This window comes from Pseudopodoces humilis, chromosome 3, assembly GCF_049639895.1.
Source record: "Pseudopodoces humilis isolate 2021_Gansu_Grassland_sample_001 chromosome 3, ASM4963989v1, whole genome shotgun sequence".
NCBI classification, from domain to species: domain Eukaryota; kingdom Metazoa; phylum Chordata; class Aves; order Passeriformes; family Paridae; genus Pseudopodoces; species Pseudopodoces humilis.
In genome coordinates, this window is record NC_142202.1 from 20,961,257 (window position 1) to 20,977,016 (window position 15,760).

At 49.9% G+C, this 15,760-nt stretch overlaps 1 protein-coding gene across 1 annotated transcript in view; it reads right to left on the reverse strand.

Annotated features, from left to right (window-relative positions):
- PROX1 (prospero homeobox 1) overlaps window positions 1-5,206 on the reverse strand; it is a 49,907-nt gene extending 44,701 nt beyond the window's left edge. The window contains exons 1-2 of the mRNA XM_088053086.1: window positions 5,005-5,206; window positions 4,639-4,763 (exon numbers count right to left, since the gene is read on the reverse strand). The gene's annotated coding sequence lies outside the window, so the exon portion shown is untranslated. The remainder of the gene's footprint in view (window positions 1-4,638; window positions 4,764-5,004) is intronic.
- Window positions 5,207-15,760: the final 10,554 nt, after the last annotated feature.

The following is a 15,760-nucleotide window of genomic DNA, read 5'->3' on the forward strand; positions in this document are numbered from 1 at the left end:
CAGGTTGGAAGGTCATTGCCATGCATCCTTCCTCCCCAGTGTCCATTTCCCTCCCCGAGCCCCTGCACCAGCCGCTGATCCACAGCCCATTTCTGCCACTGCAAACATGTGGCAGGAGGTGCTCCAGAGCAATGTCCCCTCCTTCCCTCGATGGAAGCTGAAAGCATCGGAGTTATCGTACACTTAACCTGGGTATTAAGCAACATCTCCCATTTGCCCTGGTGTTATCCTGAGCCTACAGGCTGCCAGCTTTAAGGCTTACATGCCTTTCAGCTTAAATATGAGAAATAGTTCTACTTTAGTCTGACAAAACAGAATGGGTATTGAATGGCCAGTTAATATTTCATTCTCAGAGGACCAAAACCAATTTGCACCTCAGGGGGAGTGGAATGGCATGTACAGCGGGATGCAAAATCCCAGAGCCATGACAGGCAGAATTCAAGACTGATTAGATTAGAAATGAATAAATAAGGAAATCTTGGGGAGGGGGAGAAATAATTAGGAAGCGTGTGTCCTTTACACAGTCACCAGTACTTAGGCTGCACATTGTCTCAAAAACTATGTTTTACACATCTAAAGTCTCTGAACAGCTCCCCAGAAAAACAGAACTGGCAAGATAGGCTTTGGTTGTCAAATATCTACGTAGAAATCTCCAGAAGCAGCATTTTTTTCCGAATTACAGAGTTTTGAATTTGGGAAGGTTAAATTCGGTTTACGCATCGCTTTTGATACTTCTCGCATGCCAAGTGTAGTTCATGTTAAATTCGCCGGCCACATCTCAAGCCTCAACTCGCACAACGTGGCTTCCTCAGAAACCAAACATTTTCCATGCTGATGGAATTAAAAATTGTACAAAGGGCCTCAACACTTTCTATGTCGATCCATAAACATAGCAGTAGTATTTTATTCACAAATTTACTTTCAAATCTTTTGTTTAAGGAGATATGTTTACAATGTAGCTATGAATAACCTCATAATAGCACAGCAGCTACAGACATGGGTTTATTTCATACCCACTTGATATGCATTGACATTTAAAATGGAAACAGATTAATTTCTAAGTCTCCAAGAGTTACTGTTACCAAACCTTTGGCAAGAATGATCTGTCAAAATGAGTGTGATGTCAGGTATTTAACCATACTCACTATGAATAAATCAATTTTTGTAATCAATTTTGTTAACTCATCTTGATCTAGAAAGACGCTGATCATTTTCTCCTAGATTAATTCAAACACCTACAAGATGCAAAGGAGATGCAAATTCAAACTCGCCCTCATCAGCCCCTTTGAAGAACCCTAGCCTAACCTAAACAGCCATTAAATACACAGCAGAAAAGTGCTAAACTTGATGGATATTCCTGGGTGAATTCAAGGACATATCAGTTTATACAGCTGAAATTGTTCCCATCTTTTCACAAGCCGACTACTTTCGCTGGTCCAGTGTCTGCCTGCTTCATGTCAGCCCATTATGCCAATACCACACAAGAAATTTAACATGCTTCTGCTAATAGAAATATTTACATCTTTCACTCTAACGCACTACATAGGGTATGGCTTTGCCAGAATCAGCCAGGAAGCACAGGATGAAAATTATTCTAGTCAACAGCATTTCATGCACAAAACCACAGCTAAAATTCAAAGAACAGACGACATCTGCTCACTATATCTGTTCAGTGCTAAAATCACATCAGCCACTAATAAGAAAGCGCTACCTCTTTGTACAGCTCTGACACAAGTTTCTTGGGAGAAAGTACTACCTTTTTGTGCAGTTCTAACAAAAGCTTTCTTGGGAGAAAAAGTTATCCAAATCCCTTAGCCGAGATGTCTATCAAGGAATTTGAAACAGGGCAGAAAGGATGAGGAACTATTTGAGGAGTAAAAAACTACTTTAATAGGATTTCTCCATAAGAAGAAGCAGCAGCAAAAATCAGTGCCTGATTTACTTCAAAATTATACTGCTTGCTCTTTAGCCTTAAACAAAAAAGCAACCCTTGTTTTATGAACCTGGTGATACCCAGGGCCCAATAGAGCAAGGTATTCAGCAATTCCTATGAATGCCAAACATCCGCAATTCCCATCAACTACTGATCTCAGTAACAGGAGTGATTCGGCATCTCATTAGTTCAGGCCTTTAAATTGGGGAGATGCAGGGCCCTCCATCATGCAGCCGTGCTCGGCACTGCTTGAGGAAACAGATCTTTTGAATGAGAGAAAGAAATCAAGCTGCTCAAAGTAGAAAACTGAAAACATTTCCCTCCTCTCAAGCCAGTTTGTTCCTTGTTATTTCACTGATCAAGACGAAAATAACTCACGTGGCCTCTGTGTAGAGACAATACTGAAAGGTTCTCATGATTCCTACTATGAATTCAACCCAAGTTTTCCAATATACTATTTTTTCATGCTACGCAATGTCATTAAATCACAATTCTTAAGTGACTTAATTTAGCAGTTAGGCTGCACTTTGAGTCAGAATAAATCACTATTTAGAGACTACAAACTGCAGTATTTGCAGTTCTGCCCTGAATCAAATTAAACTTTTTCAATTTGAAAATGTGTCCATTCTTATGAACGTCTCAAATTATCAGTCAATAATAAAAGAGATAAGTTATATAAACTGAGAGGCCTCAGAGTTCAACTGGCAGGGAAGTTAACTGTGTATACTGACAGTGCCATTCAGCAAAGGCAGGATACCTTACAGAATAATTTAAAAGGGAGCTGTTAGTGAAAAGTATATATATTGTACTTTTCATCACAGCTCAACTCCTGAAATGTTGATACTTTGTCTACCCTTGAGTATTAATACACATTTCACAGTATGTGATATCGCTGCTAAAGGTAAGCTCTGGACAAAAAGCAGATAAAATAAACGCAAAATGAGCTGCAGTGGTCGTAAACTTTATGCGATTGATGGCAAGTCCGAGAAAAACTGCGAAAAGAAGACATAAAGGGTATGTACCACGCACAGATCTACGGCTGAGGAAACTGCTGCCGTGTAACTCATCCTGCGTATTGCCAAACCTCTACAGGCAATGGAAGTGACAAATAATCTGAGCTTTTACACCTCACGGTGACACAAACATGTTTCTGTGTCCCGCGCTCAACAACACAGCACCTTCTGCCACCAAGCTATGGCCACAGATGCGTGGATGCGTTCCACGTGCTCCCCACCCGTCCCCAGACCCGGATGATGGGTTTGGGGTGACACTCGCCATGCAGCCAGAAACACCACGGGGTCTGCTGAGCGCTCGGGACCCGTGGGAAAGTAGCGGCTTTCCAAAGCTCTTCCTGGCAACTTGCGCCCGACATTCAAGGGCACCTCTAGTCTGCGGCCGTGTCCCTTGTCAGCCCTGACTGAAATCCCCTACTTCGTCAAAGATACTAAGTTAATATCCCGCGTACCTGCTCTTCCGCGGCCGGGGCACAGCCATACGGACGCGACTCTGGCCCCTCGGGGAGCTCCATCCCGCCTCTGCCGCGCCCCCCGCACGGCCCGCGGTCACTAATCCCGCACCGCTTCCCGCTGCTGACCCCGCCGTGCCGGCTCGCCCGGCACAGGGAGGCGGTGGCGGCGGCCGGGATCCCCCCGAGTCCCGCTCCGCAGCCGCCCCGCCCGGCGCGCACCTGCCCCGCCGCCCTGCGCGCAGCTCCACGCACCTGCCCCGGCCCCGCGGCCCTGCCCGGCCCCAGCAGACACCGCGCAGCCACCGAGGGGGGTCCGCGCAACTTTCTCCCTCTCCGCAAAGAGCCGCGGGCCCCGGGGCGGCCCCGCTCCGCCCCCGCGGAGTGCCCGGTGCCGGGGAGCCGTGCCCCGGGAGCCCGTCGGGCCGCCCGCTCCTGGCGGGCCCCGCGATCTCGGCGCCCCCCCAGCCCGGGCCGCGCCCCCCCCAGCGCTGCCCTGAGCGCCCCCTCCCCGCAGGCCCCACGCCCCCCAACACCGCTCCCTCCTGCGCTTTAACTCCGTGCAAACACATGGCAAAGTGAGCCGGGTCACTCAGCCGCTAAACAGAAAATCGAAAAAGCCAAGAAAGATCTCCATCAACGGCTAAGAAAGAATTAAATCCCCCCCCCGGAGGAAAAAAATCAACAAACAGCAACCAAACAAACAGAAAGTACCAATAATCCTAATCTTTTCCCAGATCAAGGCTCTTATCCCGCGACTTGCATTTGATCTCTTCTCATGTGCTCGCTACCTACCACTCAAATCCCATTTTCTATACATTTCCACGATTCGCAGCTCGTCCCACGCTTGGAAATGAAAAAGTAATTGCAAGGGTAAGAAGAGTAAGAATAAAAAGTCCCTGTCCTTCCCGGCTTGGGTTAAAAAGGAGAAGTAGCGACATGCAAATGACAGGCAAATTGGAAGAGACAAAAAGCAAGGCAGCTATAATAAACAGGACAAAGAGGAGGCTCGGAGGAGCGGAGCAGGAGTTTAAAGCGGGGATGGGGAACTTCGGCGGGGACGGGGGGAGAGAGAAGCTCGGAACAACAACGAGGAGCCAAATACTCGCTGCGTTTTCCGTCCCCGCAAAACTGCCCTCCAACCCACGGAATAAAATAACGAGCGGACCACAAAAGGTGGCAGCGAGAGAGCGAAGGGGATGAGGGGGGAGGATCACCTAACAACGAGCAGGTCACTTACTCTTCAGCCCTGGGCAGGCTACGGTGAGCGCTCCATCGGGCTCCTTACCGCTCACAAATCCTTACCGCTTTATCTACCGGGGAATTAAAACTACTCAGCTAATAAAGTCACTGCAATTTTGCCCCCTGGAAAAAGAAGCACAGGTTTGATAACGGTGATCAATATTTTGTTGGGGATTTCATCACCGCCCCCCTCCCCCCGGACCATTTAGAGCAGCCCAAACAAGTGCGAATTTAGGGGTTAAAAAATTTTTTTTTTTTTTTTTTTTAAAAACCAAACCAAATTAAAAAAAAAAACCGAAAGACCTGAAAAGGCCGAGAAAGCGGGGAGGGACGGAGGGAGCGCGGAGGGGGAGCGGGTACTTACTCGGTGCAAAGGCGACGAAACTGAGCCTCGCTTTTTTTTTTTGGCGGTGGAACGAGAGAAAGGGCGACACGCACACGCACATGCACACACACCACACGCGCCCCGCACACGCACACGCGGACACGCGCGCGCAGCCGGCAGCCCCGCCGCTGATGAATATGATAATCGCGCGGGTGCGGGCGGGAGTGCGGGCGGGAGTGCGGGCGGGAGTGCGGGCGGGCAGCGGCCGCGGGGCTGCGGGCGCCGAGCGGAGCGGAGCGGCGGGCGCGGAGCGGGGGCGGCGGGAGCGGCGCGGGGCAGGGCTGGGCTGGGCTGGGCTGGGCTGGCCGAGCCGAGCAGCGCTCCGCACCGCCACAAGATTTACTTTAAGACACAGCTGAAGGAAACAGGAAGACTAGACGTCACACTCGGAGTGACGTGGGCCCGGCCCGGCGCCCAATCGGGAGGCTCCTTGGGACGGACGGGGGGGACGGGGAGAACTTGGCAGGAGCGGGGAGAGAGGAGAGGGGAGCGCGGGGGGGTTAGGGTCGCCCCGCCCCGCCCCCGCGGGAAGGTGGCGGCGGCCGCGCACCTGCGGCGGGGACGGACGGACGGACGGACGGACGGACGCGGGGCGGGAGCGCCGGCAGAAGCGGCCCGACGGGGCGCCCCCCTCACCTCTGCCGCGCACCGGCAAGGGGCGGACAACAGCCGCCCCGTGTGGAGAGGGGTGGCTGACAAACTTTAGGAGAGTCACCCCCCGCGTGGGCGGGGGCTGCTCTGCGGTGCCCCATGCGGTAAAGTTTTCCACGCGAGAAGGTTTCCGCAAAGCAGTGTCGGAGCCCCAGGGTGCGCCTCTTTCACTCGTAAAGCATCGGGCGGTGGAGCAAACCCGCGTTTGCGGACGCTGTGGCCCCACGCGGGTCACAAACTTTAGGAGACACGGTCCCGCGGCCGCCCGGCCCGCCGCACGGCGTCCCTCGCCCCGCTCAGTGGCACCGGCTCCGCCGCGCGTCGCGGGGCTGTCAGCAGGAGCCGCGCGGGCATTTTCCACGTGGGAGGCAGGAAATAAACATGAAATCGAGCATCAGGTTGCGGCGCGCGGAACAACCGGTGGTACTGAGGCACGGGTCTTCGGTGCTGCCGGCCCCGGGCCCCTGCGCAGCACGACCCGAGTTTAGGTCAACTTAACCCTATCCCATCCCGCTCCCGGCCGGCTCGTAGTGGGGGAAAAAAAAAATAAAAAAAAGAATTAAAGAAACCTACAAAAGTGGATCGCGGCAGGTCTGGGCTGCTATTCGGACCGAAACCTGTCGGGCGCGTTCTGTCCCGCCTGACCGCGGCTTTCCGCGGCTCGGGACAGGGAGCGTCCGCGCCCCTGCCCCGGCTGCTGAGGAGATTTTCCCGGCCGCTGCCGGCGAGGACGCGAGGCTGAACGAGGGGAAACAGCCTCAGGCTTGCGGACAGCGGGGGATACACCAGGGAGAGGGAATAACGTCCTGCGGAGGCCCGGGCGGCAGCGGAGCGCTGCAGGGCGCTCGGCGACAGGTAAGGACGGCGCTCCCTCGCCGGGCCCGTCCGCCCGCGCCCGCCCCTCGGGGCGGCGGGAGAAGGAGTCCCGAGTGGAGGGGAGAGCCCCGATGGGGCGAGGGCAGCCGGGGCAGGCGCACGAAAACTTGCGCTGCCACTCTGTGCCAGCGGCGAGGGGCCGGGCCGCACCTCGCCCCCTGCTCGCCCGGCTGCTGGTGCCGCCGCTGAGCCGGGCAGCTGCTCTGCTAGTCCCGCTTCCACTGCGAGGATCCGTCCCACTAGAGGGGAGCCGCGGCGCCGGGCCCCTGGGTGCGGACAGCAGGCTGTGCTGAGAGGGCTGCCCTCCGTGCCAAAAGTTTGGGAGCCGGCCCGGGCAGCAAACCCGCCCTCAGGGGCCAGCCCTGCCCTGCCCGCGGGGGCAAAAGGCGTGTGCCCAGCCCCGGCTCCTCTCTGCCCGCCGCCGGGCCCGGCTGGCCGCCGCCTCGGGCCGGGGGACTGCTCCGCGCTGCCTCCGCGGCGGGGAGCGGGGTCACTAACGCGGGTGCATGAGCAACGCGACAAGCCGCCCGCAACTGATCACTAAGAAATCACTCGGGACCGGCAGAAGCGACTGCCGGAGCTATCGCAGGGGAGCTGCTCCGAGTTTAAAAAATTACATGTCCCTGCCGGTGTCGCGATCGCGAGGAGATGCGGCCGGCAGCACTCGCCCTAGAGCCCGATGCCCGTGCGAGGCGAGACCTTCGGCGGCGGCGGCGGCCGGCCCGTCGGGGCTCGCAAGGCGGCAGCCGGGTGGGGGTCCGGCTGCCGGAACGCGCTGCTCCCTGGCCCCCGGCACTGAGAGAGCCGCTCCTCGTCCGGGACCCTCGCAAAGCCCTGCTATGCCGTGCCGCCTTCCGCGGCCCGGCCCGGGACGGCGCCGGCCAGCCCCGTGCCGTGAGTGACCACGAATCCCCGGTGTAACGGGGCGCATCCCGGGACGCTGCGCTGCTGTCGCTTTGCTCCCACTGTCCAAGCGCTGGGCGGCCCCGCATCGGTGCCCGGTGCCCGTGGCGCCCTCCAGGCCCGCGAAAGCGCCGGGACGACTTTGCCGAGAATTAGTTTAACGTGACACCTTTCGAAACAGGGGCACCTGGCCCTTCGCTGCTGGGGAGCGACGGGGCTAGGGCGGCCCGACGGGGAGCGGCCGGGGCTGCGCTGCGCTCCGCGGGCGCGGAGACGCGGCACGGCCGGCCCGGGACAGGTCCCCGCCTGCTCTTTCGGGGCTCGGCTGGCCGGGGGGACACGCTCAGCCTCACGGTGTAGCTGTAAGTGCTACAGGGGCTGCGAGACAAGGGTGCAGAAGTGTGTCTGGACGCAGGGGGAGATAGGCTAAATTTGGCGGGGGAATGTCTCTCTTGAACGCTTTCCTTTTTTTTTTTTCTTCCCCCTTTTCTTTTGTTTGTTTTTTTGTTATAAAGGACACCGAGATACTCGTAAAGAAGAAGCCGAACCGTACAAATGCAAATAAATAAGTAAATAGCTGCCTCTGACACCGTGCTTCTCACCGCCGGGGCTCACCTTAACTTCAACCACTGTTAATTTACCCAGAAGAGAAACTGAGGCTCTAGGAGTGAAGCGATGTCCCCAGGGTCACATGGCAGAGCAGTGGCAGCCAGTGGCAGCCAGTCCGGCCCCAGGCTTGTGCGCAGGCTTCCACCTGTCCTCCAGCCCTGCTGCCTGCTTTCCGTAGCTGCTTGCAGGTTACCTTCCTGCAGCCCTGTGTCTTGCAGCGTTTCCAAGTCTAAACACACGGGCCCTGCGATCTGCCACGCCAGTAAGTGCAACTGGAATGAAATTCACACTTCCCATTCCCCTGCCGTCTCGGGCAGTGAGTGCTCCAGACCCTCTTAATCCTGGAGGATAGGCAGCCAGCCTCTTAGGGAGTGCAAGCTGATGATTCAAAGCTCAGCATTAAAAGTAATCCCCCACCCACCACCCAAATTTTAGAGTTGGAGGCAAAGCTTTTTCCCCTCAAGAATTTTATCCCTCGGAAGGAGTCCATGACAGCAGCTCATGTTCAGGATGTGTAGCGAGCAAAGCCATCCCTGGTGTCTTCTTTGGGGCCTGGTGGCTTGGGCAATGGCAGGGCAGCCTCTGGCTGGTGTGTGTGGTTGTGTGGCTTGTTTTTGTACCTCGCTGCCTCCAACCTCCCAAATACCTGCAACTGTGGTCCCTGCTAGTGACCTGTCATAGATTCCAGTCTGTCTGTGAACTCCTGTAGAAGTCCAGGTCTTTTTCCTAGTAATTAATAGTGTACAAGGTAGACACCAGTCCTCTTCTTGGCCTTTTCTAGATTATGGAGTAGTTACAATGTTTATTTTCTAAATTATGGGCGTTTTTAATCTGAACAAAAAGGAATTAATGGTCACAAAGTTTGAATGCAAAGCCTGGAAGTGTTCAGATTTGGGTGTTCTCTTCTGCTCTGCTTCATGCTTACTGTTTCACAAACTTCAGGTAAAAATACTACTTTTCCTCCAGATAGGAGGCTTATCAGTTTTGTGTTCCAAAAAAATCCTCCAAATTTTGGTGCCTCTGAAAAGTTTTGCAGCAAGCTGATGGCTTTCTGTGCTTGTGTTCCTTTTTTTTTTCTTTAAGGGGAACAAAAAGCAACAACCAAATGCAAAAAACTTGGGAAAACTTTTGCAGTGTGTGTCCATGACCATGGGTGATTCCTCCGTCCCATCGGAGTCTGACAACAAAATTGGAAGTGACAGGGGTATATTGTTGAAACTGCCTTTTCTTTGATCATTTTCCTTGCTGTGTCTGTTCCAACTAAATGAGGGAACAGGGCTACGAATACATATCAGGTCTTCTTTTTTATTTTCTTTTTTATATTCTCTTTTTTTTTTTTTTTTCAGGGGTGGGAAATGTACAAGTACTCTTGGACATAAAAAGAACACCCCACAACCACAAAGGCCTGATTCTGCTCTTCTGCTGATGTGAATTAAAAATAACTATACTGATATCAACAAAGCATCATCAGTCTGTGTGAGAAAGAGAGCCATGTGCCTGATGTGTGTAATTGCTGAATTGAGAGCCTTTCCTTGCTTTCCTTTGCCTGGCTCCTCATTTCAAAAGGGAAACATTTGGAAGAAAATGTCTTTAACCTGAAGAATTAATTCAACCTAGGTGATTCAGCAGAGTGAAATTCAATTCAAGAACCCGGTATTGAAGGAAATAGAATTGTCCAAAAATAAAATAATTTTAAAAAAAGGAAAAAAAGTCACAACCTCCTGAGAGGAGAAAGTGAACTAAACTAATCCTATTAAACATGGTAGCATGTTTCTGTGCAGCTTGCTGAGAGATTAAGCACAGGAAAAGGGATAAGTGCTGCTTCAGTTTCACTAAACTAATGTGACAACTTGTCATTGGAAATCTTTACAGCTTGTTAGCAGATGACTAGCTGATTCAGATATGTTTTCTACCATTTCCTTTGTGTCTGGGGGTGATGTTTTTTTCTTTCCTGTTCCTTTCTTATCCATACTGCTTTATTTTGCTTTTTAATCCTTCATGTCTCCTTCAAGTCAAAACATTTAACTTGCTTTAATCAATATTTTGTTTTGAAGATGTCCCTTGACCTTTTGTTTGTGCAAATTAACCTTCAAGGGCAACTCATTCATTCATTAACCTCAGTGGGATGCCATATCCCTTGTACATGGCATTTTAGGATGCATAAAACATTTATGAATGTTTAGACATATTGCAGTGAATGACTGTGATACTGTTATGGTTACTACTACTGCTTCTGTAATATATTAAATTTCCTTCCATCTCCCTCCTTCTTTCACTCTTACATTCTTTTGTATTTTTTATCTTTTTTTTTCCTTTTGCCCTTTAAATGTTTTTTCTTTCTTCCTCATCTTTCTTTTCTTTTCTTTTCTTTTCTTTTCTTTTCTTTTCTTTTCTTTTCTTTTCTTTTCTTTTCTTTTCTTTTCTTTTCTTTTCTTTTCTTTTCTTTTCTTTTCTTTTCTTCTCTTCTTTCTTCTCTTCTCTTCTCTTCTCTTCTCTTCTCTTCTCTTCTCTTCTCTTCTCTTCTCTTCTCTTCTCTTCTCTTCTCTTCTCTTCTCTTCTCTTCTCTTCTCTTCTCTTCTCTTCTCTTCTCTTCTCTTCTCTTCTCTTCTCTTCTCTTCTCTTCTCTTCTCTTCTCTTCTCTTCTCTTCTCTTCTCTTCTCTTCTCTTCTCTTCTCTCTTCTCCCTCTCCTCCTCTCCCCTCCCACCCTTCACTCTTTCCCTTGGTCCTCCCCCACCGGCAAAGGCATGATTGTTGAGTAAATGGAAAAAAACATTTTACAACATTAAAGGAAGGCTGTTTAGAAAAGGAAGGCCCTGCTGAGGTGTAGAGGAAGCCTGTTTATTAACACTGGACACCTCTTATCTCAGGCAGCTCCAGATGGATGTCCCTTTGGTAATTCCCACTCTGTGCCAAGAGGGGTTAAGCAGGGTAACCACCTTGACGTGGGCTGGTGATCACCAGGGGATCATCGGCTCCTTCAGAGAGAAATTTTAGATGAAATTTAGGGTGGGGGAGGGAGAACCATAAGGCTTCAGCATAAGCTTGCACGTGGCCAGATTTACCTTTGTGGCTGTAAATTGCTTGCTGCCTGGTCCAGAGCCAGGTTTTGATTGAGAGATAAAGTAGTTCAAATCTGTCAATAATTAACTGTCACTCAATTAAGGCTTTCTTAACAAATTAGCACTTGGTAGCACCTAGGGTGCAGGTTTTTCATGGGAAAAGGCTGATGGAGGGATGTTGGCCATTAAGTTTGCCCACTGAGTATCAGCTAATGTCCTGCTCAGTTTAAACACCACTGTGTAAATTTGGTGAATCGGTTCCCAAACCCTATTCCTGCCAGACTGCTTTTAAGTTTAACTGTTTGTGCCCTCCCAGGCTCAATATTGCAGGTCAGTGCTGAATCAGAGAGCTATCACTGATGCATCTGGGTTCCCTGGCTCTCAGCCCTTAAGGAGCACCCTGATGTAAATGAGGCTGTAGGTCTGAATTTATAGAAATGGTGTGGAGCCCTCCTAATACGGTGCAGGTCCCTTAGAAAGGATGGATCGGAATTATGTAGGCTGCCTCCAGTGTAAGCCACTGTGATGTGTTTCTCTCTCACACAGGGCCTTGGTCTTACCCCACCTGCTCTTTCCACGGGTTTGGTGTGAAGGTTGAGAGGGAAAACCCTTCCAACCGCTTTATCCCATGAGGAAATTCTCACCCAAGCAGCTGCCACCCGGCTGTAATTTCCTTTTGCTTCCAGCCTCAAGTGGCCCTGGGTACCTGAGTCCAGCCCAACTTGCCATAACAAATGCCACGCATTTCCAGAAACATTGCGAAGCTCCATTTATATGCTTCTCTCTCAGATTCCTGGAATAAGCCTTCTGTGGCAAGAATCTGCCTCACCCGAGTCAGAAAACCTTGTGCTCTCAGTCAGCATCAAATTCTCCTGGTGTCACACGCAGTTGCACCTCCAGGAGGTGTAATAGCCGAGTCTGTTGAGAACTCCAGCGCAAACTCTGACAGATGCAAGTTCTGATTCATACTGTATTACAGGAAAGGCTGCCAGGTGGAGGCTGGTTTTAGCTTCAGCTCTGATTCGTTCCTCTGATAGGGTTTATTCTCAGTATGGGTTTGGTTAAATCAGTCACTCCTTATTTCACTGAATACCTTTCCTTCTCTTTTGACCAAAGTATGCCTTACCTGCAGCAGGGGCCAAAGCAATGCTGGACAAAAGTTTAAAAACAAAATTTGGGAAGCTTTCCAGGTTGTTCTTTTTGAGTGAAGACCTTGGGGGATGCACTCTGTTGTCTCATACAAAATCTAATCCCATAAAAACTAATGCAGCTTTCTTTCTATCAATCATATTGGACGGAAGAGCTGCCAGAGAGGGACAGCTCTTAGCCAGCACCACCCTACTGAGGTTCAAAGATCTGAACTCTTTCAGCAACCTCCATGTGGAGATTTTAAGAGCACATTTAAAACATACTTTGTGCTGCCCTGTCCTGGTACTTGCATTAAAAGTCTTAAGAAGTTTAAAACCACCAAGCAGGAGAAAAGGAAGCACATTTGATGGTTTAAAACTCTACTTTATCCTGTTGGCTAATCAAAGCTGGAAATGTAATTTAGTTTTATAGACTTACGTTCTATTGATTGGTTAAAGTTTTTAAGAAAGAGGAAGATATTTCTGTAGAGGGATTATAAAGTGGGGGAAATTTTTTTTCTTTTTCCTTTTTTTTTTTTTTTAAATATAAATTAATTTGGCTTTTATATTACATAGCAACAGCTTCTAGGAACCTTTTAAAGAATCCTTTCCAATAGTTATTTCCATTATCTGAAGAATGCATCCAGTCTGTCACCTCTAAGGACTCAGTCTGTCAAGGCATTGAAGCACAACTTTTTCAGGGGCAGAAAGGCATCTAGTAGCCTTTCAAAACATTTGGGAGTGCTATACTATTAATTTTAACAGAACCCAGGTGCCTGGGTGGTTTTGTAAGGTCCTGATCAAGCCAATGGTTTTAGGAGCCTAAAGCAGCGCGTAGGTGTCCATATCCAGAGCTGTCATTGTGGATCATGCAGAGGAGCTGCCCGGGTGCTGTTTCTGTGCCTGTCAGAGCTGTCCCGCAGTGGGCAGGGACCCAGGGAGCCCTGGGCATCGTTCCGGAGGCAGCTCCGGCTTTCCCCGCACCTACGGGCTCCAGCAGAACCGCGCCCAGCCCCGCTTCCTTTGCGAGGCGTCCTCATGGTGGTGTCAGCTCCCGTCTTTCATAGGAAAGTCCACAAGTTAGGGTGTCTCCCCTAGGGGTGAGAAATCGGCATTTAACACTTGCCTCATTCCAAAGATGTGCAAAGTCTCGGCTGTCTTCTCTCTAAAAAAGTGTGTTACCACCAGGCTGTGGAATGGGATCATTCCTACCCCTCCTTCGCTTTTTTGTTTGTTTGTTTGTTTTTTCCAGTGCCAGAAAGGGACCAAAGAATCACAGGGTCAGAAGGAGAAGAAACAAGTAAGCCTGACTTTGTGAAAAAGGTGATTAAAACAGGAAACTGTGAGGGAACAATAAACTGCTTCCAGCACTGAATATTTTACCATCTCTAATGGCTCTGCAATGCAAAGCACAGCACAGGCCCGGGGAGGAGGGCCTGGGAGTCCCTTTGCCCAGGTGATGATGCTCTGAGCCTGTTTGTGGTCCCGGCAATCTGTGAGCCTTTCTGAAATGCTGCACTGCTTTGCCAGAGTGGATGGAGGTTTTTGCAGCAATTAACGTAAAGGCACTAGCATCTTTTATGGATTTTAGCCTTGAGTAGCTGAATCATTAGGTACCCACATAATGTAAAAAATCATCCCACAGTGCCCTAAGCTCCCACTGAAGTTACTGTGTTTACGTGCAGCACAGCAGGCCCAAAATAATGTAGGTGCCTTTTTATGAAAAGGAAATACATCCCTGACATAAAGGTCAAATGGCATTTATAACAACATTAATAATTTCAGGAGACTGTGCTATTGAATTCTAGGAAAGATTAGACCTGTTTGGCAATACTGTTTAGTTGCTTTTACAACAGAAATATGCTGTTTACCTCCTGAGAGGTTCATAAGGAAAAAAAAAATCCAATCTATATCAATGAGTAAGATATTTTCCTTACCAGAGATATTGATTTAAATATTGACTTCACTGCTGGAGGGTTATTTCACTCCATGCTGCAGATACTCATTGTCAAGTGACATGTGTTTTACGTACTAATAAAAATGTGATTTCTGGCACAGTAATCTTGTCTGGATGATACTGATTTTTTGCATTCAGTTCTGTCTGAAGCAGTTGTCCTTTCTAAAACTGAGTACTTATTTTCTTCTGCGTGTCAGTGCACTTCACTCCATATGAACTACTTGCAACCAAGATCAAAACAAACAAACATTAAAAAACCCCGTACACAGCCCCTTTGTCCTATTAGTTCATTTTCCTTTCAATCTTTCAGCAATGGGTTTAGGCTCTGCAAGACAGAAGTTCTTTATTTAGCAACAGAAAAGGTGCCACTGCAGAACCTGTTACAGCTTGTCAGAAGACCAGCCCAAGTGTGTTGTGGGACAAGGACTGTCTTTTTATTGCGGGCTTATACAACAGCTCTCACGTTGGCTTGCTGACCCTGATCAGGCCTGGTGATAGTGACAATGACAACAATAGCTTATGCCACCAAGCAGCAACCCCACGCTCAGGAGGGCTGTGACACCTCCCATCATGGGCCAGACGTGCCAGCTCCTCTCGTGGAATGTACCAGCCCAAGAGGGGAAAAAAGCCACCAAGAGTAAATATCCCAACCCCCTGAAACTGCCAATTTATAGACATGAAGATTTATTTCACTGGAGCCTTGCACCCATGAAGCAGAAGGTGTTACTGAACAGTTTCACTGATTCTAAAATTCTCATTGCTGCCTAGCTGGTTCTCCCTACAGAGCCTGGATCCATGCACGTGTGTGGAATTGCGCACTCCAAAGGATCCTGCCCTGGAGGGCAGCCAGCTGCACTGCTGCCATGCAGCTTGGTAGCACCTAGATCTCCTGGGACTGGGAGCACAAGGTGGTGGAATACTTGTGGTGTCTCCCTCTTACGCTCCACTGGGACCAGGTGAAAATGTGAGGCAATGGTAGCACGCACACATCGGCTCTTTGGCACAGTCGGCAATCACCCCAGCTCCTTGCAAGTGGGATGACAAGGGAACGGGGCTGTTTTCAGAAGGGAATTGCATGCACAAGGTTAGTCCTGGTCTGAAATTCCTGAGGTTAGCTGTGCCCATATCTATATGCACACCATCTAGTCTGCAGCACAGGACCGCTGCTGCCTGCACGCAGGAAGAAGGGCTTTGCCTGGATAAAGTCTCCCTGAAAATCTATTTTGGGAGCACTGAATTTCAGGCCAAGCCTTTTGCACAGCTCAGGACACAAAGGGGGCAGAGGCAGACCCTCTTGGAGGTTGTTCACAGCCAAGAAGTGGGGAAGCTGGCACAAAGGCAAATGTCAGACCCCATTAGGGAGCACTTCCCTACATAGACTCCGCTAATGGGGGGCTGTGGTGCTATAAGCAGAAGTTGTTTATTTTGGAAGAAACAGGGAGACAAACAGGGCTTTGGGCCACTTGCAGATTTTTATTTTTTTTTTTTTTTCTGGCGAGAATTTGCAACAAACATGAGAACTGGAACTACAGCACGAATTCACCCTGCATTT